Here is a 24,108-nt window from a genome sequence, read left to right as displayed (position 1 = left end):
TTTCTTCTAGAAGTTTTTGATTGTCTTATTTTCACATAAAAGATTATGATTCATCTGAAGTTAATTTTTCTGTATGTCCATCCAATGGGCTCAACACCATTTCTTTGCCACTGAAATGCAGGAGTGGCTATTTAGCAAATCAGAGGACCATATTTGTACAGGTCTTCTCCTGAAATCTATATTCTGTTCTAGTCTATTTATCTCAACTTGTGGTAACACTAGACTGTCTTAATTATTGAAGCTTAAGTCTTGATATACAGTAGGTCTACCAGACTTGTTTTTATTCAAAATTGCCTTTGCTCCTCTAACTTCTCTGAATTTCAAATGAATTTTGGAATCATCCTGTCAATTTTCATAAAAGAACTTGCTGAGTTTTCCTTACGATTTCATTGAACTAATTTGGCAAGAATTAACATCTTATTATATTGTTTTCCAATCAATAAACATGGGATTTCTTCTATTGATTTGGGTCTTCTTTAGAGTCTCTTAGTTATATTTTGTAATTTTAAGGGAAGAGATCTTATGCTTTTGGGGTTAGATTTATTCCTAAATGTTTGGATTTTTGATGCTATTATAAATGGATTTTGTGATGCTATTATAAATTATAATTGGTTTTCTATACTGACCTTCTATCCAGTGACCTTGAAAAAATCACTTTTATAATTTATTGCAGATTTTTTCGAATTTTTTACATATACAAATAATGACAATTTTACTTCTTTCTTTCCAAACATTACAGCTTTTATTTTGTTTCCTTACCTTATTGTAATGGTCATTTTCTTTAGTATAAGGTAAAATTGAAAAGTTGCCACTATTATTTGATTTTTATTTTGGAAATGCTGCCCAGTGTAATTGGACAAGAGAATTAAAAATAAAAGGAAAAAAAGGAAATAAATTTACAATCATTTGTAATTGATATAATTATAAACCTAAAAAATTACAAACAATAAAAAAATTTAGTGTAATAAAAATTCATTAATATGGCTAATCACAAATTTAATATAAAGGCAAATAATGACTGGAGTTCCTATTGTGGCATAGTGGAAACAAATCCAACTAGGAACCATGAGGTTGAGGGTTCGATGCCTGGCCTCACTTAATGGGTTAAGGATCTGATGTTGCTGTGAGCTGTGGTGTAGGTCAGCAGCTGTAGTTCCGATTCAGCCCCTAGCCTGGGAACCTCCTTATGCCACAAGTGTGGCCCTAAAAAGAAAAACACAATTAATGACTATCTTTCAGAAAGTAGAATGATACAAAACGTCTTGTTCACAATTACTATGAAATGCTGCAATTCTAAGAATTAATGTAACAAAAAAGCACAGAAAACAGTATGGAGATTTCTTAGATAACTAAAAATATAATTATCATTTGATCCAGCAATCCCACTCCTGGGCATCTATCCAGAGAAAACCATTGCTCAAAAAGATAAATGTACTACAATGTTCATTGCAGCAGTGTATACAATAGCCAAGACATGGAAACAACCTAAATGCCCATTGACAGAGGAGTGGATAAAGAAGATGTGGTACATACACACAATGGAATATTACTCAGCCTTTAAAAGGAAAGAAATAATGGCATTTGCAGCAACATGGATGGACCTAGAAATTATCATGCTAAGTGAAGTCAGCCAGACAGTGAGACAGCAACATCATATGCTATCACTTACATGGGGAATCTAAAAAAAGGACACTTCTTTGCAGAACAGATACTGACTCATAGACTTTGAAAAACTTATGGTTTACAAATGAGACAGGTTGGGGCGGGGGATGAGCTGGGAGTTTGGGATGGAAATGCTATAAAATTGGGTTGTGATAATCATTGTACAACTATAAATGTAATAAAATTCACTGAGTAATTTTTAAAAAAGCACAGAAATTTAAATTCCTCTGAGGTGCATAAAAGAGTTAAATAAACAAAAACAATGTCCTTAACTTGGTTAGAGGAGTCAATTTTTAAAAAGACACCGGTTATCTTTGAATCATTCAAGGTTTTTGTTTTTTAATGAATTAAATGTGGTAAAAAATCATATGAAAAATATATATGTAAGAAAAAATTCTAAAAGAATCATTAGAGGAATAATAGATAAAGTATTTCCCTGACCTTAGATTAGACAAACAGATCAATGAGAAGGTTGAGAGAACCCATTAATCTATTTCTATGTATTGTGGATAGTACAGATTATTATACATGTTTTATAGGAAATTTGTCAATGTTTCCAAATTACTAATGAGCATGTCTTTTGATCTCCATCTTTATTTTTTATACTAGTCATGTTTGTTACCACTGAGCTATAATGGGAACTCATTGACCTCCGTTTTGAAATTTATCCTATTCATATACTTGCAAAAGTTTTCAAAGATATATGTACAGGAATTTCACAATTTTGTTGTAGTGTTGCTTTCAATAATGTTATAGGTTGAGTTGCATCTTCCAAAATTCATATGGAGAAGCCCTAACTCCTGGTTACCCTAAATGTGTTGTATTTGGAAGCAGGAATTCTACTTTATTTTATTATTATTATTATTATTATTACTATTTGTCTTTTTGCCATTTCTTGGGCCGCTCCCATGGCATATGGAGGTTCCCAGGCTAGGGGTCAAATCGGAGCTGTAGCTGCCAGCCTACACCAGAGCCAGAGCAACTTGGGATCCGAGCCGCGTCTGCAATCTACACCACAGCTCACAGCAACACTGGATCCTTAACCCCTGAGCAAGGCCAGGGACCGAACCCGCAACCTCATGGTTCCTAGACAGATTCGTTAACCACTGCACCATGACGAGAATTCCTATTATTATTTTTTAAATTTTACTTTTTTATTTTTTGGCTGTGGCTTCAGCATGTGGAAGTTCCCAGGCCAGGGACTGAACGCATGCCACATCAGTGGCCCAAGTCACAGCAGAGACAATGCTGGATCCTTAACCCTGGGATCCACCAGGGAAACTCCAGAGATAGGACTTCTAGAAGTTACTAAATTAAGATGAGGCTCTTAGGATAGGTCCTAATCCAATCCAACTAGTGTCTCCATAAGAAGAGGAGATCAGGACATAGAGAAATAGATGCACAGAGAAAAGACCACATGAAAATAGAGGAAGAAAACAGTTATGTATAAACCAGAAGGAAGGCCTCAGAAGAAATCAACCTGTGGAACACTTTAATCTTGGAATTCCGGCTTAGAGTTCATAAATTAATCTTGTTTAAGTTACCCTTCTGTGGTATGGTGTCAATGGCAATTCTAGCAAACTAATACAAACAGTAAAAGTGAAATCTTTTCAATGGCTATAAAAGGAAGAAAATGTTATCAGTAGTTATCTCTAGAAAGTGGGATTATAGAGCAGGGAGGATAGAAGGCAGGGAAATTTTGTTTTATCTTATACCTCTCGATTCTGTTAATATTTAAAATATCGAACCTGTTTTACTATTGAAATAAAAGAGTTAATTTTTAAAAGCAATGGAGGAGGTCCTGTTGTGGCTCAGAAGTAATGAACCCAGATAGTATCCATGAGAACACAGGTTCAATCCCTGGCCTAGCTCAGTGGGTTAAGGATCAGGTGTTGCCATGAGCTGCAGTGTAGGTCACAGACATGGCTCGCATCCTGTGTTGCTGTGGCTGTGGCATAGGCAGGTAGCTGCAGCTCTGATTCAACCCCTAGCCTGGGAACCTCCATATGCCACAAGTGAGGCCCTAAAAAGCAAAAACAAAAATAAAATATAAATAATGGAGAACTGGTGTCCATTGTGTGTGTGTCTGTTTTTAAAGTCCCAGAAAAATGCTAAGAATTCTCCTTTGAAAGCATAAAAAGCTTACCTTATTTCATTCATTTCTGATTTGCTATTTCCTCATGATCTGTATTTAAAAATAAATGTAATTCATTTTGATTATTTTGTCTGGTTCAATTGCTAATAATTTAGCAGTATTGTTTTCTATTGTTTTGCTTTCAAAAAATCTTTGGATTTATTTCATCTTCTTTCAAAATTTGAGAAATATAATTTTGTACACTCAAGAATTGCATCAGGGTATTTGGGAAAATCCCTCAGCTTAAAGTTAAGTTCTTTATTTTTCAAGAAGACATCAACCAATCTACTGTAACATGAAACAAATAATAACCAGGCTATTGTAATAACCCTCTCTTTTAATTACAATCTAGGCCAGAAGGGTTAGGGATAAATATATGGTAGACAGCACTGCCATTGGGCAGTAGTCCACTCTAAACACAAGTCCAGATCTCCACTTCAAATTTCCTTAGAAACATGATTCTCAGATAACTAAGGGAATACAAAATGGTATAGTCACTAATTTTTAGTTGGCCTTAACTGTTATACTAACTCTACTGCCAACATTTGTTTCCTTTATTTTAGGAGATATTATTGAATCTAAGTAATGATCTCACTCTGTTTAAAAACATGGTAGTATGAATTAGTTAATAAATGGAGAATATAAAGTTTAAGTTGACTCACCTGAAAATTATTCAGATGCTCTTTAAGCAGAGCCATTACGGAGTAGGAGTAGTTGAGAAATACTAACTAAATGTCAGGAACATCCTTCTCATGCATTGGCTTGCATCATCTACAGCCTTCAATGAATAAGTATTATTTTATGGGCCTCATGGATCCAGAGTATTATTTTATGGGCCTCATATGGGTCCGGAGTTTTTGTTAGGCCCTGTGAGGGCAACACAAGAAGGAGATGAAATCTGAAACAGCCAAGGTGCCATGGAGAACATTAGGAATTAGCTACCAGCAGGAGCTTCTTCTTGCCTTGAGCAAAGCAGAGCCCATCCTTAATGAAGCTCTTAGTCTCAGGAGTAGGAATTGCAGAGTAAAAGGACAAGAGAGGACGTGCCACGTGACCTGATGGAAATTATACAAACTCTTACCTTAAAGGCCCATGTTTAAAACACATTAATTATCTACATATCTCTTACTCATTTGGTCCTTCATTTTGATCAACAAATGTTTATTTGGTGCCTGTATATGCTAGGCATTGTGCCAGATACTGAGAATATAATGGTATGTCACATGGCCTTCCTGAATTTCAGGAGCTCACAGATAAATGGTATTGACAAAAAGTAAATCTATGACTAGATTTCCCAAATCTTAAAAGATGGCTGGAGAAATCCTAGATTCACGTGCAAACAGGGGCCTTTTTAAAAAATCCGTAATAGGAGTTCCTGTAGTAGCGCAGCGGAAACAGATCCAACTAGGAACCATGAGGTTGCGGGTTCGATCCCAGGCCTCGCTCGGTGGATTAAGGATCCAGCGATGCCATGAGCTGTGGTATAGGTCAAAGACACGGCTCGGATCTGGCGCTGCTGTGGCATAGGGTGGCAGCTGTAGCTCTGATTGGACCTCTAGCCTGTGAATCTCCATATGCTGTGGGTATGGCCCTAAAAAAAAAAAAGAAAAAAAAAAAACTGTAATGTATTCTTGGTCCATTGTTGAAAAACTTAGCTTCTTTGTATTTACAAAAATGCTTAGCACAAGGTTAAGAGAAGGGAGAAGATAGTGGGGGCGCCTGGATTTGAATTCTGATTCTGTAGCTTCCTCGGTATGTGAACTTGCTTACAGTTTTAGAGCATCTACGCTCCAGTTTCTTTATCTGGGAATATCAAACTGAGGATAACATAGTCTCTAACTCACAGAGTGGTTATGAGGATTAAATAAGCTATATATGTGGAGTTTAATATATCTGGCTCTATGTTATATTTAAGTATTTCAGATTTAAAGAAATTACTATCCTCAATATTCAAAATGACAACTAAAATAAATTAACTAAATTTAGTAAATGTTTAGGCATCATTACAATCTAGAATTATGTCATCTAACCAATTATAGTTTGATTTTATTCATATACTCAAGAGAAGATAGAGATGCATTTTAATATGTTTGGCATGTCATGGGAAAAAGCTTTCAATATTTAATCTCTAGGTACCACAAAGATTATACATCATCTGTGAGCACAGAAGAAGGCTATCTATTATCAGGCACTGTGCTCAGTGTTTGTCTTCATTAGTGATTGACAACATCTTAGCTACAAATTTAAAATCCAAAAAGTTCTGAAAATCAAAGTATCTTGAAGTTATTTATCATTTGTGTTTATCCCACTCAATGTGAATATATTCACATGTTCCACTGGAGAAATGTTAATATGTATGATAGATTTGAGTATTTACAGAAATAATTCATTTACTTCCTCCTGAAATATACTTCCCTAACTCTGGACTTGGCCTTATGTCTTGCTTTGGCCAGTGGATTGGAGCGGAGGTGAAGAGAAGAGGGCTTTAAGTCTGCATGTGAGCTCTGAGTTCGGTTTGCCTCTGGCCTTCCTATGATTCACTAGGAGAAACCAGCCCTAGGAAATTGCTTATCCAAGAAGAATGAGAGAAAATGCAGAATGGGCTCCTCAACTACCATCTAGAGCAAACCCAGCCAATCCTAGCTGACCTACAGCCTGAAGTGGTCACAACACCTGACTCACAGACCTATAAAAAAATATATATATAGATAGATATAGCTATAGATATAGATACACATATTATTGTCTTGGTAAGCCATTGAGTTTGTTTTTGTTTTTGCTTTTGTTTTTTACAAGGAATTATTGAGGCAGTAGCTCAATAACTAATACAACATATTTGATTTTGGAGTGCTACCCCAGATTCTTGGGGATATTGCATAGTGTACAGTATGTTCACCATATTTCCTTTGTATACATTCTATCTAAATTTTGAAACACATTAGGCCCTTAGGTTTTGGATAAGAAACTGTAGTTTTGCATTTTATATAATTATGACAACAATCTAATGAGATATTCCCATTTTACAGATGAGGAAACTGAGTCTCAGATGGGTTATGTAAGTTTTGGAAAGTTTTACCACTAGTAATTGGCAGAACCATCATCTGACTCCAAGATTCTGGCACAGGATTGCATTGTTAAACATTAGGCTATTCTGCTTTTCATAAACCACTTCATTTGCAATATACAATACACACAAATGCGATATACAATACACACAAAAAGTGATTTACTTGCAGTCATATCTATTATCTATTATCTTCACTGTCAAAAGTTTCTAGTTGCTTCTAACCTCAATTCTTGGAAAAAGTCATAAAGTCATAAATATTTTGCGTTTGGAGTTCCTGTTATGGCGCAGTGGTTAATGAATCCAACTAGGAACCATGAGGTTGCGGGTTCGGTCCCTCGCCTTGCTCAGTGGGTTAAGGATCCAGTGTTGCCGTGAGCTGTGGTGCAGGTCGCAGACTCAGCTCGGATCCCAAGTTGCTGTGGCTCTGGCATCGGCCGGCATCTACAGCTCTGATTAGGCCCCTAGCCTGGGAACCTCCATATGCCACGGAAGCAGCTCTAGAAAAGGCAAAAAGACAAAAATAAAATAAAATAAAATAATATTTTGCGTTTGTTGAGATAGTCAGTAGAGGTTTTTGTTTGTTTGTTTGTTTGTTTTTTTCATTAAGAGACTGAAGTATTAGAAGGGATACTGGTTTGAATTTTTTTTTTTTTTGGTCATTTTTCATTAGGGCCATACTTGCAGCACATGGAGGTTCCCAGGCTAGGCGTCAAATCAGAGCTGTAACTGCCAGCCTACACCAGAGCCACAGCAACATGGGATCCGTGCCTCATCTTCGACCTACACCACAGTTCACGGCAACGCGGGATCCTTAACTCACTGAGCAAGGCCAGGGATCGAACCCACGTCCTTGTGGATGCTAGTCAGGCTTGTTAACCGCTGAGCCACGATGGGAACTCCTGAAACTATCATTTTAACCATAGGAATAAATTAAATTGCTGAAAGCTAACATATTTTAACTGTTCTTTGTCTAATGTTGGCTGTGGATTGACTGCTAATATTCAGAGTTCACAATAAACCACCTATCTTTGCCACTGAGACAAATTTTCATTTCAGGCTCATTAATGGATTTCATAATTTAAATTGAGGAAGACTGTTGTGATATTTCCTTTTGTATCATTGACCATTAGAATTCTGACTAATGTTAGTCATGAGTCAGTCATTTTAGAAACCATCTAGTTGCGAAATATCAAAAGTAACAAATTATGGTTGTTGGTTATATCACTGTCAGAACTTTGAAACACTACCTTGTTTAAGGAAAATGTGCCTAAAATTTCTCAGTCAGAATCAGGTACTTGAATTTTCCTTAGGTGGAAGTAAAGATCATAAAATGAGCATAAGACAAAATTAAACAAAACTATGAATTTAGTCTCTACTAGAGGTGATTCAGGTTCTTTCTAGGTTGAATAATATGCCTCTTGTTACTTCCATGAGATTTACTACATAAGAGGAATATTCAATTTTATGAAATTACACTGACTTCAGAATTACAGTATCTTGCCAACAAAGACAGACTCCATCTAAAAAATTCTAAGATTAATTGAAGAGTAGAGGACAATGGCAAAGTCGACAACTATTAACCCTTACTTTTCACATTTTTTAAAAACTTTGAAAAGCAGATGAATCAACATTTTAGCACATAAATGAGCATTCTAAGATAGACTTTATAATATTTTACTAATTTTTCTAATTTAAAAAGTAATATACGTTTAACTATACATGCCAAAAAAATTTTAGGAGTTCCTTGGTGGCCTAGCAGGTTAAGGACCCAGAATTGTCACCACTGCTGTGGCTTGGGTCATTGCTGTGGCATTGGTTCGATCCCTGGCCCAGGAACTTCCACATACCACAGGCACAGTCAAAAAAGTTTTTTTGAAATAAAAAAGAAAGCAGTTGATCACCTACAATCTGAAATCTAAAATATATCAAGTGAATATTTCAGTGTACTGTAGAAAAGTATCAATAGGAAAATAATCTGATAGTTTGGAATAATTCAAACTTTATTCTTTATTTTATATAAGCTATGCTTAGACTTGGAAGACGTAGTGGCTTAAATAATTTATTGTTTTGATTAAATCATAATAGAAATGATTGAGTTCTCTGAATTTCTTGTCTTCCTCATAATTTTGTTTCTATATGTCTATGTATCTGATTTCTATATGTACAAATAACAGAGAAATAATTTCTGAATTGAGAGATTTCCCCATGCTGTCTTTTCTTTCGGTCCTATAAATGGAAGGGAAATTATCAGAGGTCAGGAAATGGGCAGGGTTTGTAATCTTTAGTTGAGAAGCTGGAAAATCTTAGTTTTATTAGTCACTAGCTTCAAACATTTAAAGAAGAAAATTAATATACCAATTCATTCACCAATCGCTTTATTCAAACATTTTGGGGTTGAGATATGCATATACATATACACACATAATCTCTGTTTAGAGATTTTCAAATCTAAACAGAAAATGTAGATTCAGGAATGTCTTCAAGGGAATGGCAAGGATTAGGCGTATGCCCCTGCTTGTATTCTTGGTTGAAAATTAATCTTGGGAAGAGAAACACACATGTGGCCTATGTCTGTGAGCACCAAGGGTTAAAGCATTAATGACAACATTAGTTTTCTCTGTTGGGTTTCTTTGCAGGGAAAGGAGCAGTGGAGGAGTTTGATTCATTCGTTTGTGTATTTTATAAGTGACCCCAAACTATTCTTCAAACAGCACCAAAACTCAAGGGCAAGCCTGTGCATATTCACAGATTTGTAAATGATATTTGTTTGGGGATTTGAAAAACATATCTGCCTTTGATTTAAAACTTTATGCCAAAACAAAATGAAGATGTTTTAAGTGTACTCAATCTCCTCAAGAATGAGTTGGTTTTTTAACTGACATTTGCTTTTTTAATGCAAAAGTCTCTGTTAGCACTGGTACAGGTATCAGTCAATCAGAAGAGCGACCAGCCTTAAACCACCACTGAGGTTGAATTTATGGTACCTGCTGACCATCAGACCTATCTGTTAGGCTTCCTCAATCCATTTCATTTTTCACCAACATAGTAATGGCCCGGAGAATCTTCCTGTGAAGTTTAGAACTAAAAATAGAAATAATAGCAGTTAACAATAAAAATAAAAAGTGAAGGACTAGTCCCTCTGATCTAGATCTGAGATGAAGAATAATGTTATAGAATGACTGCCACTTCATTAAGGAGAATCTTTTTATTGATGCTAAAAATATCCAGGACACTTCAAACCTATATCCTGGGGCTTTCTAAGTCCCTAAAGAATTATGACTAGTAGGTTTTAGTCTAACATTTTTGTTGTTATATTGCGTTTCTCGAAATCTTTTTATAAATCAGAATTTGTAGAGGGAGGAGTTCCTGTTGTGGCTCAGTGGTTAACAAACCCGACTAGCATCCATGAGGACGCGGGTTCGAACCCTGGCCTCAATCAGTGGGTTAAGGATCTGATGTCTCTGTGGCTCTGGCGTAGGCTGGCGGCTATAGCTCAGATTAGACCCCTAGCCTGGGAACCTCCATATGCTTTGGGTGTGGCCGTAAAAAGACAAAAGACAAAAAAAAAAAAAAAAGGAATTTGTGGGATTTTCAATACAAAATTCAGCACAAAATAGGGTATAAGTTTGTTTTCTCTTTTTAATATCAAAAACCTCTTGAATTGAAAAGGAAAGGTAATCTACTCCATTGATAGCAGGGCCTCAGAACTTTCTTCCACATAGCCTTATAGTTTACGATAGTGTTCACACATAGCATTTCATTAATTCTTTCAGCCCTGTAATATTAATTGTCCCTGATTACCATGAAGAAATTTAGGCTCAGAGAACTAAGTGACTTGTTACAAGGCACATGTATAGTAAATAGTGTTCCAAGGCTTTGAACCTAGCTCTTCAGCCTTTAAGCACACACTATTTCTTGGACAGACAGAATAAGCTGGGAATACAGTTCGGGGCTGTTAGTTTCAAATGGTTAGGAAATCATACAAAAAAACAAAAACAAAAACAAGAACAACAAAAAATGCATTCTCTTCCTCTTCTCTTGCCTTCACACTTAAAATTTTCCACCAGGTGAATGTGGCTGTGGAAGCCATTCTTTGGGGAGGAAATAAAGATATTAAGGCAGTGTCCTTAGAGATAATATCATAATATCACCTTGGGTGGGGGGAGCTGAGTTATGGAGCTGAAGGGAGGAATTGGTGCCAAGCAGCCAGTCCTGGCATCATGGTGTTGGCATGATGACAGGTATAGCTGTGCCCACCTCATCTAAAGCTGGCTCTGACCCCAGATATTCCTAACGTTTCCAAACTGAATCACCTCAGTTTGCAGTGATTGGGGAATGGTTTAGTCAACCTACTTGCTTTTCCCTTTCCTATGGTCCTACTAAAAAAATATTACTGAGAACCCCATCACTTTGGGAATAGACAAAAGAACCTTTGTAAATCTACTTGAAAAGATCTCTGTACAAATTGTTAACAGTGATTACTCCTGGGAAGATTTTCATTTTTAACCACTTTTGTGGTATTTTAATTTTTATGACTACATATTTGTTTCCATCAAATAATACAAGTAAATACTTTAAAATCTATATAAGCTCTAACAACTCTGTAGTGAAAAAAAATCAGTATTTCTGCCTTTTGAGATTTCTTGTAAAAAAGCTGTCATTGATTATCTCATACTATCACTTTCCTTTTTACAACTTTATGTTGAAAAGCACTTTTTAAAACAGCACAGGGTGATAGTAAGAGTCTACCATTTGAAGTCAACTGACACCAATTTTGTCCTGGCTCCCTCGATAATTTGCTATGGGACCTTAGGTACTTACCTCTCTGAACCTTGGTGTCCTATAATAGAAAGTGACTAAATAATGCCTACATGTTCTCCCTAATCATTCATTGATAGATTAAATCATTATTTCTATTGAGTAGCATGGTTGTTAGTAGTCCTTTAGTGTCCATTCTCTTTGTCCTTTAGTAGAACGTTCAGCTGCAAAAGATATTCCCCAGCCTCCCTTGTAGTCAAGGGGAAGTGAGCAGAAGTTGTGCTACAACTTCTGGGTTACTTCTTTAAAAGCAAAAAGCATGTTTTTCCCTTGAACCTTTCCCACCTTTCTGCCCACTGAAAACCGACTAAGGAGATGTGTTGACAATCCATCTTCAGCCACGAGAAGAGGGCAACACCATCAGGAATGATGGAGACAGAAGGAACTTGGACCTTTCACACTGTGAAGCTGCCTTATTATCATTTATTTTTAAAAAGGTCTATGAGGGAGTTCCCGCTGCGGCTCAGTGAGGGAGTTCCCGTCATGGCTCAACCTGACTAATATCCATGAGGACTTGTCGATCCCTGGCCTTGTTCAGTGGGGTAAGGATCTGGTGTTGCTGTGAGCTGCGGCGTAGGTCTCAGATGTGACTCGGATCCCATTTTGCTGTGGCTGTGGCGTAGGCTGGCAGCTGTAGCTCCGATTCAACCCCTAGCCTGGGTACTTCCATATGCCTTGGTGCAACACTAAAAAGACAAAAACGAAACAAAACAAAACAAAAAGTCTATGAAAGAGAAATACATTTCTATCTCGCTTAAACTATTTTCAATAGGTCGAGCTTTCTTTTAGCAATTAAAGTTGGAATTTGGAATTAAAAGGAATCGCTTCTCGGCCTTTTGGCTAAGATCAAGTGTGGAATTAAAAGGAAAATCCAGTTTTATTCTACTATCCTCAACTATGTTTCAAGTGGCCTTTCTTTAATTCCCTCAATCAACGGTGTCTCCTCTTTTTAGTGGATTTAAACAAACGTGGTCGGAAATTATAATCATAAACTCTAAGCCTATCTTAGTTATGACTGATAGTCAGCTTGCTAATATGTTGCTTGGTATCCAGGTAATTATTTGTATACATGTTTTATCAAACACATAGAATTGATAGTTCTTTGAGTGAACCTATGTCTTGTTCATCTTTTTATCCATTATTGCATCCTGCACAGAGCCTGGCATACTGCAAATGTACAATGAATAAATGCATAGTCAGTGCCTTTGTGAGGGAGAGATGGTAGATGTAGCTAAGTAAGGTAAGAACCCTGACCTTTGGCTTTTCTAGATCTTATGAGTGAAGTTGATGCCACCTAGCAGGTCAATGAGGGTGGTGGCCAGAGCATTTAGTTCAGAGGTGGGTCAAGTCTAGGTCAATCAGAAGTAAATATTCCAGGATTTTTGTTTAAATGCCGGTAAAGAAAACTCTCATGCTACTGGGGCTGTATCTTGGAGCAGCCAGCAGACAGTTTGCTCCCAGAAGTAGAGAGCCTTCCTGAGAACAGAGCCCACCCAGTGGAAGGAACAGCAAAGAAAGAGGGCAAGGCCCCATCCTAATGACATTGTCTCATCCTCTGGATCCAGCCCTACCCATTATTTTGTCAGTTACGTGAGCCAATACATTACTCTTTTTTTGTTTAGTACAGTTTCAGTTCATCCTGAATAATAAATAACACATGGGTTCTAATGCTAGCTTATTAGTCTTGGGGAAACATTTTACTTTGGGTCATGCTTCTGAATATTGAGAGAGTTGGATCTGATGATTTCTAAGGCCTTTTCCAGCTCTAATTTCCATGATTCTTTTTTCATGTGTATAGGAAGCAGTTAGGGTAATGCTAGTTGCTACAGCAGATTGACACCAGCATCTCAGTGACATAATACAAAAGATGTTTATTTCTTACTCATATCAAGTCCAAAACAGACATCCAACTGGCAGGTGGCTCTTTTCCGAGTGAAGATATGGGGCTTCTTTTATCTTGTGATTCTAGTGTCTTCAACACCTGGCCTCCCCAGTCACCATGGTTATTGTCACTAAGGATAGAGGAATAGAAAAGAAAACAAAAATTGTATTCTATGGAGCGATGGAAGGTTATTGACCAGGTTTTTTTTGTTTTTGTTCTTGGTTTTTTTGTTTTGTTTTGTTTTGTTTTTTTGTTTGTTTGTTTGTTTTTTGCCACACTTTATACCATACAGAAGTTCCTGGGCCAGGTTTGGAACCTGCACCATAGCAGTGATCTGAGCCACAACAGTGACAACACTGGGTCCTTAATTACTAGGCCACCAGGGAACTCCCTGAGTGAGTCTAAAATTAGCACATATCACTTTTGTTTACATCCTATTAGGTAAAATATGATTACATTTGATTGTAAACAAGACTGAAACATGTTGCAGGGAGAAGAAAAACTAGATTTGATTAATACCAACTCGGTCTCTGCCACGTAAGCCCTTGACTCAAGACCAAGCTTAGTAGCTGGGTTCTGATTTGAGTCAGTTATATATACATGCTCCTTCTTATATCCCAGTATCTGGTGCTATACATGCTCCTTCTTAGGTCTCAGTATCTGGTTCTGTCGGCCCTGGAAAGGAATATAATTAGATATTAGCAAATAGATTAAAGTGAATTTAGCTTGTGGAAAATACTAAATTAGCTCTTTTAGTTTGATTCTATTTTTTGACTTGAATCCTGCACACTGGGAAGGTTGGACTTTCAGGCTTTTTTGCATTTGAAAGAGGAAGGGAGAAATAATAGTATCAATCATACATTCATCCAATAAAGCTTTGTTACATATCTCTCCTCTGCTGTGCAGCAGCACATTTAAAGGCTATGGACAGTATTGGCATTTGGTGTAACAAAGAAAGAGTGAATATTCAAGGGGCGCTCTCTTCTAAATAACATCACACTCGCCCACTTGTGGCCTCCTTGCCAGCTTCATGCCTCTTGTTCAGGCAATTGAGCATCTGTGGAAGGGCCCTTCTGTCTCAATGCTTTGTACTTCCTTTAAATAAGAAATTTATCTCATTTGGTTTCTTTTCAACTTGGTTAAGAATTATTTTCTACTATGGAGAATAAGCCAGGACCCACATTTAAAAAAAAATTCTCTACCTGAGGTGAAAAATTCAAGTCATATACAAAAATCCCTGGCCTTGACCCCTCAGCACCGTATTCCTCACTTTAGTGCCTTGATCGTATGTATTACCATATTTATACCTCCATTTGAGTCTCTGTGGCTTAAGGCAGCATTTGATTTTTTCCAGGTTATAACCTTAGCTCCCTTTCCTGCATAATGCTCTCTTTCATTATGCAACCCTCTCTAGGCTATGTGATTCTGAGTTCACACCTTCCACACAGCATTCCTTTCCAGACACAACCTAAACTCATCTTGGAGGGCAGCTCCTGCTCAGACTGCCAGTATCATTGGGGTAAATTCCACACACTTTATACTTCATCTGTCAGCTTTTTATCAATTGTCCAGCATAACAGTATTTGTATTTTTGTCTGCCCATCACACTCGCTCTCCCCGTTTCTCTTGCAACAGAATCCTACATAGGAGTAATCAAATGACCAAATAAGCTTTATGGTCATAATGGACCAAATCCACAATCTACTTTTTTAACCTCTGCAGAGTCACATGGAGAAAGAGATATGAAAGGATGTTATTTCCTTTCTTCATATCCCAATCAGTTGCATACTTCCTTCGCTTAAAGCAAAAAGCAATATAAGTGGACATACACAACATAGCAGGTTTGTTTTACTAGAGAAATGTCCACAGTGTTCTATGTGCCTGCTATGACTTTAGAGCAAATCACCCTTAACTAGCTTTATTTATTTATTTATTTATTTATTTATTTATTTTTTTGTCTACAAAAAGTCCACATAAAGTTCATAAAATAATGAGGTAAACTGCCTTTGTTCCCTGGGTACTATGGATTGAACACAGCAAACCTGAATGGGCTTGATGTGAAGGAAGCCAAGTGCTTTGAGGGGACTTGGAAATATCTCTGCCCAACAAAGAAACACCGAGGAGATGGTGGAACCCAGACTACATCCCATTCTTGGAAGTATAGGGTAAGAGTCAACAGTGATTAATTGCACAGCTAGCCAATCACACCTCCATGTTATTTTTATTACCTAAAATATTGAAGCAAACCCTTATCCAAGATAACCTGCAACTAACTATTTGCTGCAATCTTGTTTTAAAAAACTAAAGTATGGTTGATTTACAATGTTTCAGGTGTACAGCAAATTGATTCAGTTATACACACACACACACATATACATATATATATTCTTTTTCAGATTCTTTTCCATTATAGTGTTTTATAAGATGCTGAATATAGTTGCCTGCGCTAAATGGTAGGTCGAGGTTGTTTATCTATTTTATGTTTATCTATTTTATGTAAAGTAGTGTGTATCTGTTAATCCCAAATTCCTAATTTATTCCTCTTCCCACTCACTGCGATCTTGAAGAAACTTACTAATACAATTAATACCCCCTACTTCTACCTAGAAATAACTTATATAATTATATATTTCTATATATAATTATATTTATGTAAGCATAAATATATTAATATACATATATTAAGAAGGAAGATATAATAGGTATTACGTAGCTGTATATCCCTTGAGTTACCCAGGACAGTCCTGGCTTACAGCTATTGTCCTGGCATGATTGTTAACAATGTTTATTTCAAATTCGGAAGTGTTCCAATATGGTCACTCTGACTAGATTAGATCCAAAAGGGATCTTATATGAGACAGTGGATAATTAAATGTTGAAATGAGGTGGGGAAAGGTTATGTAATTTTCTTTGCTGAAAGCTTTTGAAATTTATTACTTGATTGAATGTTCTGAGAAAACGTGTCATATCAAAGGTACAGACTATGAATTTTGTTTCTGATGCTATCAGAAACAAACAAATTTCAATATATGTCCCGCGTAAACTGATGTTCATAGGGATTAAAAAAAATCATGTTAAATATGTCTAGAAATTCCTAATTTAGGTTTGGATGATCTTAATGTTTGGCCAAATGTCTTTAATGATATCTTAGCTATGTTCTTGATTTCTGTTTACATCTATTTTCTCAAACCATAGGCAGATGTCAGAATCTACTTAATGGCTCTAAAACAGGCTCTGAGTCATTCCCAGTTACCTATCATATCATCAGCACCCTCCAAGAATAAGGCCCAGAGGTCATGCTAGCAAAGCATGCCAGGGGTTGAAAACTGAAAACAGAATGCTGTCACTGCCCATTGACTTCTGAGCCAATAGCTCTTTGCTAAAGCTATCTTCATGGGTTTCAGGGTAATATCTAGCTCATATAACCTATTTCTTGGTGTTCCAATTCATCACTTAATTATAAGTTCCTGCCTCCTTAGCCTTTGTGGTGTAGACTGATAACAGTTTCCCAATAGTCATTCTCTTTCCTATGGTAATAGTACTTTCCTCCTCTACCCTTTATTTATTTATTTTTTTTCTGATAACATAGCTGCCAGCTAGAGATCGCACACATTTGCCAGCCCCCTAGAAGCCAGGCATGACCTTCTTACTCAGTCTTTGACTTTTGAATATGAGCAGAAAACGTATATATTATCTCTACATTTTTCACTTAAAAGAAACTTTTTGCCTTAGACTATTCTCTTTACCCTTCCTGAAAACTAGAATCAACACATGTCAGCCACCCAGCTTTGACCCTACAGATAATGACAGTGCTGCCCTAGAGACTTGCTATCCCTAATATGGTTTTTGGACTCGTAGCATCAGCATTACCTGGGTGCTTTTCAGAAATACATAGTCTTGAGACACATCCGAGGCCCCCTGAAAGAGAATTTGCATTTTAGCAAGAACCTCAGGTGGTTGAATGCACATTTACATTTCAGAGGTATTGCTTCAGTAGTGGATGATGGATCAATAGGATGGAAAAAAAAAAAAAATCTAGGTCTCAATTATTCTGTTGAGCAAAGCTCTCTACTGTACTGGCCTGCTCTGCCCACCTGTAGCCTATTATGAGTGAGCACAATAACTTTTTTTTTTTTCTTTTTAGGGCCTCATCCATAGCATATGGAGGTTCCCAGTCTAGGGGTCAAATCGGAACTGTAGCTGCTGGCCTACACCACAGCCACAGCAATGCCAGATCCAAGCTGCATCTGTGACCTACACCACAGCCCGAGGCAACACCGGATCCTTGACCCACAGAGGGAGGCCAGGAATTGAACCAGCAACCTCATCGTTCCTAGTCAGATTCATCTCTGTTGCGCCACAACGGGAACTCCAACTTTTCATCATACTTAAAATAGTGAATTTGGGGGTCTCTTTTTGACTTCTCCTCTAACTTATACGTTTTATTCCTTGTAATAGCAAGCATGCTTTTTAAACCTTTGCCAGTCTTGTGGAGAGACAAGAAAGGATATTTCCTTTCTGAATATTATGGAGTCCTCCCTCCACCCTTTAGGAGAGTACCTAAATTTAACTCAATCTATGTTGATTTATCTGGGACTGGAAGAGTGGGGAATGTTCCTATGCCATCCTCCTGAGTATTACTGCACATTCCAATGATCATTTTTGGTCTCCTTGAGGATGCTGAGTTAAGAAGCTCGATATAAATATTAAATGAACTGAATACACAATGTCTCCGGAGATGGTTTCATCATTTTTTTTCCAGAAGACCCAAATCCAAACTAGCAGCATTAATCAAATAGACCACATTTACTTTAAAATACATTAGCCACATGCATGTTTTCCTTTTAATATATAGACTCTCACTCATTATTTAATTTAACAACAACCATTTCTCCTTACTTCTTTATTTCCAGGTCTGGTTTGGTAAATGTATTCTCTAGACTTGCATTTCTTGTTCTTTAATCCAACAAGTATTTACTTAATGCTTTCAAAGTGCAAGGCATTATATTAAATGCTAGAAAAATCATTGTGAATAAGATAAAACAGATCTGGCCATATATATAGCTCACAGTCTAATTGAGCAAAAGACCAATGAACGAGTAATTACACAGCTGAAGAAAGTTAAGACATGGCATGTACTCAAAATACTTGCAATAATGTTCATTGACTGAATAAATGAAGAAATAAATTAACCATTAACACCTTCTCTCCAAGCCTCCATGGAGACAGGGGGCACAGTTCCCTTATTTCCTTTTCCTGCTCCTCTCATTGCTTTGGGTTCCTATAGGTCTTTATGCCTTTTCAAGAGAAGCTGGATAATTATCCCGCTAAAAATAAGGGCTTACTGTTAATGCACATGGAAGATGACTGGAAAGGAACTTGGTAAAATGAAAATAGTTGCATTTGGTGGTAAGATTATGGCTTGCTTTATTCTTTTCCTTGTCATTAAAATATTGATTGTACAATATATTAAAATTGGAAATAAAAAGGGTATCTTCTTTTTCACTTTATAAGGAAGTGAAATTGCATTTCTTATGCAATAGGAATCTTATTGGGGTCCACAGGGATTGACTAATGTTAACTTCCTTCCTTTTTGCCTTAAGCAAATAAGCCACTGGGTCCTCTTTCTGGTATTTGGACTATAGAAGGTCTAGACTTCTGTATCTATATTGCCAAACAACTCTGGGTTTTAAATATTATCTCACTTAGTACTCACACCTGGTAGCCTTCTCTGAGGGCACCAACCAAAGGTCACAGTCTTTTTCACATCACTGATCTTCCTTGAAAACTCTATGGTTAGTGGATAGTGGAGTGATTAACTGAAGAAATAAAAAGTTGCTCAGTACAGGAGATAAAAGATGAAACAAAGAAAGACCACTACTATTGTATAGGGCAATTCTGAGGCTGGGATTCTGCCCAGGGACAACTACACTGTTGGTGCATTGCTGTATAAGAAGCCATTCCACAAGTGACTGGCTTAAAACAACAATAGCCATTTTTTTGCCCATAATTCTCCAGTTGGGCCAGGGTTTGGGCAGACAGCTCATCTCTGCTCCATATGGTATGTGCTGGGGTGGCTCACCTGAGCTGGAGCACCTCAGATGGCTTCACTCTCATGTCTGGGGCTCCAGCTGGGGTGCCTCAAATGGCTGGGGATAGCTGGGCCTGTTTCTCCCCTATGGCCTCTCTGTCCAGCAGTAGAGATGGACTCCTTTACGTGGTGTTTCAGAGGGCTCCCAAAAGAGTGAAAACACAAGTTTCAATGCTTCACAGAGCTTGGTACTACATTACTTCTATTCCATTCTTCTGGACAAAGCAAGTCCTAAGGTCACCCCAGATTTAAGGGAAAGGAAAATAGGCTCCACTTCAAGAGGCAAGGCCAGCAGACTTGTAGGAATAGGAGCGGGTGCTGATGGCCAACTCTGCATATAATCTATCACTCACTGTGTGTCATTCTTAGTTAACACCCACTGAAAACCCCCTGAGCACCTACAAGGATCACAGAGATTACAATACAGAGGAGACATGAATGCCACAAATGGTGTATAAGTAGGAAACAGGAAGTTATCTTACTCATCTGTATGATTTCAACTTCTACAACTAAAAAGTCTAAAATTGACAGGAGTTCCTATTGTGGCTAAGCGGAAATTAATCTGACTAGTATCCATGAGGATGCAGGTTGCATCCCTGGCCTCTCTCAGTGGGTTAAGAATCTGGCGTTGCTGTGGCTGTGGCCGGCAGCTACAGCTCCAATTTGACCCCTAGCCTGGGAAACCTCCATATGCCACAGGTATGGCCCTAAAAAAAAGAGAGAGAGAGAGAGAGAGAGAGAAAATAAACAAAACGTGTTGACAAATTAACATTACAAAAAAATCATTTACTACATAACCTGTGAGGTTGGTACCATTTCTTAACTTAAAACTGAAAAAACTGAATATTTTTTTCTTTGTCCTGTCTTACCTGTTAGCCTGTAATTAATTTTAAACTTATATGTATTTATATACTTCTTTATTCAGTGTATTGTTTTGGTCCATTTCATGTATTCTTTTTTTGTTTGTTTTTTGTCTTTTTTTTTTTAGGGGCACACCCACGGCATATGGAGGTTCCCAGGCTAGGGGTCCAATTGCAGCTGCAGCTGCTGCTTACACCACAGCCACAGCAACATAGGATCCAAGCCATGTCTGCACCCTCACCACAGATCACCACAACACCAGATTCTTAACCCAATGAGCGAGGCCAGGGATTGAACTAGCATCTTCACGGATACTAGTCAGGTTCTTAACCCGCTGAGCCACTACAGGAACTCCTAAAAATGGTATCTTACAGGGAGTTTGCTGGTGGCTCAGTGGGTTAAGAACGTGACATTGTCATTGCAGCGGTTCCAATCCCTGCTGTGGTACAGGTTCTATCCCTGGTCCAGGAAATTCTACATGCTGTGGGAATAGCCAAAAAAATTAAAATGCCATCTTATAAAAGTTTGAGCAGGAACTTATAATGAGGATTTTATGGGAGTAATTTTTAAACTTTCTTTTTGAAGTTTTTGTCAAAAGGAATTGAACTCTGGCATTCTCTCCTTGAGTGAGGAATCCATGTGAGCTTTATCTCTGGCAATATCTCTCTCAGCTTTGAACTCCTCTGGACATCCAAATTATAGCAATGATTTTTATGTAGATTCACAATTCGTAACCTAAAGATTTCACGTCTCCTACTCCTTACCTTTTAGGTAGTCTGAGATGATAGATTCCAATGTTTCATGGATGACCTTTCATTTTATTCTTACCCTTCACAGTAGAACACAGATATAGGCCAAAGTTCAATAAACATCCACTTGAGGCCCTAGATCTGTCATTTCTGGGGTATCTTCTATAATCTCACAATTTTATTTATTGCTTTTTTGCCACTGTTTTTCACTTATCACAAAATTAGAAGTGGAAATGCAATAAACTGTTCTTATTACAGAACAAACAAAATTTGCTGCCATCCTAAAAGTACCTCCATTTGAGAGTTTAAATTCCTGCTCATTGGGTAATGTGTAGAAGTCTAAAATTGGCTTAAAATTTTCATTTTAGGAGTGTCAATGTGCAATATATACACCTTCATACATTGAAAATATATAAATATGAAAATTTGAGAACCAGCTTTATGAGAACAGCTCCAGATCCTAAAGTTCCGATAATTTAGCCAAAAAAGCCAGACAGATACTATAAAATGACAGAAAATAAGGCAGGGAAGCATAGGACAAAAGCCAACTGAATGATATGAGTACTAAGCTGATGGATGGGTCAGGAAAAAGGGTGTTTTGATGCAGATGATGTACTAGGTGCTTGAAAACATTGTCTCATTTTATCTTCCCTACAACACAGGTTTTTTTTTGTTTTTGTTTTTGTTTTGTGTGTGTGTGTGTGTGTGTGTGTGTGTGTGTGATTACTTTTAAGCTTTTCTTTTTTTTCTTTTTTGTCTTTTTGCTATTTCTTGGGCCGCTCCCTTAGCATATGGAGGTTCCCAGGCTAGGGGTCCAATCGGAGCTGTAGCCACTGGCCTAAACCAGAGCCACAGCAACTCGGGATCCGAGCCACGTCTGCAACCTACACCACAGCTCACGGCGACACCGGATTGTTAACCCACTGAGCAAGGGCAGGGACCGAACCCGCAACCTCATGGTTCCTAGTCGGATTCGTTAACCACTGCACCACGACGGGAACTCCCTGAAGTTGCGGGTTTGATCTGCCCACGCTCAGGTGGTTAAGGATCTGGCTTTGCCGTGAGCTGTGGTGTAGGTCACAGACACAGCTCAGATCCTGTATTGCTGTGGTTGTGGTGTAGGCCGGAAGCAGGGATTCAATCCCTAGCCTGGGAACCTCCATGTGCTGCAGATGTAGCCCTGGGGAAAAAAAAAAAAAAAAAAAGCATAAGTAAAGCTCCAACAATTAACATTTGAATTGATTAACAAATCAAAATGCACTGAATTCAACTGAGCGGAACTTTTTCCAGATCTTTCTAGATTTTGCATAATGCTTTGATGATACTACAAAGAAACTTACACGGAATTAGGAATACCTGAGTTTGAATCTGGATTCTGCTCTTTCCTACTGGCAGCACTCCGAGCAAGTCAGTTTTTACATCTTTAAAACAGAAAGGTGATATCTACCACATATGGACCCTGTGGACTTAAATAAGACACCTCAGTGTCTTACCTGGTAAAGTTTACCTGGTAAAGAGAAGACTCCAGTGAATGAATACCAGGTGAACATGGCATGAGTATTATTTCCCTGCCATCTGAAGCTGGAAACAATAGAAACAATATTTATCCCAGTATGGTTCTTACATGCTCACAGGCTCAAGAAGGAGCTTGAAATAGTTTTCTAAATGAGGTTTGGGAATTCATTGTGGATTTCAATTACCCATCCTCTTGCTGGACCTCATTAGCACACGTAATTGAAAACAGACTCTGTATAATAAAGACAACTGGAATCTCCAGCTCAGAGGCAGTTACTTTGGTGTTACTCATTCCCCATTGTCTCTACATACACCAGCAGCCACCCCTCAAACACACAACCTCAGAAGCTGGGGAGAAAGAACCAAAATTCTTCCATTACTACATTTCCTGTGATGTCAGCCTACATGGAAGCTTTTGTTTCATATCATGTATCTGTACTATGTGGACAAACAATAGCAACATAAAAACTCTTACAGACCTTCCTTAGAGCATGCATTCTTAACAGATGACAGTATTATCACCAAGGAGGTGAAAATTGATTCTGAGAGGGTGAGAAAAACCAGATACTGCAATGGTCTGTGGCCCTTCACAGTACATAAAGAGATAGACAGTATTTCTGTGGTATTAAAAGTTTATGGGGAGGGGGCCAGTGGGGGGGGGGGGAGGTTGAGAAACACTGCCTTAGAGACAACATAAAGTTCTCCAGCTCAGTTTTTGATTCCAGGAAGAAGAAGAGACAGCATTGTTCTTGGTGTTCCATTCTATGATGACAATTTTAGCTGCTCCAGTTCATCAAAAGAGTGGTTGAAGAGGAGGGCTCTGAAGCCCAGTTCAACCATTTACAGCTGTGTGATCTTGAGCTAATTACCTAACCTCTCTGTACCCCGCCTTTTCTTTCATTTGTAAGATGAATATTATGATACCTGATACTTAAGGTTGTATGAGGACCCAGCCTATATTTATAGAAAGAGTCAGACAAAGCCACTCCTGCCTTTGTGAAAGAGTTCTGGTTGGTGCCTTTTAATCCACCTCCTCTGGGTGACCAAATCTAGGCAGTGGACCTTTTTTTAACTTCGTATATTTTGAAAAGTATCGAATATATAGAAACAGAATATAGGAAAGAACAGATGTAATATACGTCCTCACAACATGAAAAGTTAATTTATGTTAGCATTTTGTCATATTTGCTTTAATCTTTTTTTACATATAAAATGTTCAGTTACACAAGTAATACTACATACACATACTCCCTTTTGTTCTCCGTATACCTCCAGGCCTACCACCGCGAAGCAAAATTTTTATCAGTGCCCATTTCCTGCCAGGTATAA

General features: G+C 37.7%; 1 protein-coding gene and 1 long non-coding RNA gene across 2 annotated transcripts in view; both read right to left on the bottom strand.

Moving 5' to 3' along the window:
• The window catches only part of WLS (Wnt ligand secretion mediator), a 129,992-nt gene extending 116,410 nt beyond the window's left edge, over positions 1–13,582 (bottom strand). The window contains exon 1 of the mRNA XM_021096488.2: positions 13,564–13,582. The gene's annotated coding sequence lies outside the window, so the exon portion shown is untranslated. The remainder of the gene's footprint in view (positions 1–13,563) is intronic.
• Positions 13,583–14,082: 500 nt separating this feature from the next.
• LOC146402867 (uncharacterized) overlaps positions 14,083–24,108 on the bottom strand; it is a 156,906-nt gene continuing 146,880 nt past the window's right edge. The window contains exons 3-4 of the long non-coding RNA XR_014808010.1: positions 17,434–17,481; positions 14,083–14,238 (exon numbers count right to left, since the gene is read on the bottom strand). This is a non-coding gene — a long non-coding RNA (uncharacterized LOC146402867). The remainder of the gene's footprint in view (positions 14,239–17,433; positions 17,482–24,108) is intronic.

Source organism: Sus scrofa, chromosome 6 (assembly GCF_054392235.1).
Source record: "Sus scrofa isolate SSC_HxYL_T2T_F1_AM1 chromosome 6, Sscrofa_HxYL_maternal_Yorkshire_Landrace_v2.0, whole genome shotgun sequence".
Classification (NCBI taxonomy): domain Eukaryota; kingdom Metazoa; phylum Chordata; class Mammalia; order Artiodactyla; family Suidae; genus Sus; species Sus scrofa.
This window is presented reverse-complemented; position numbering and strand designations above follow the sequence as displayed.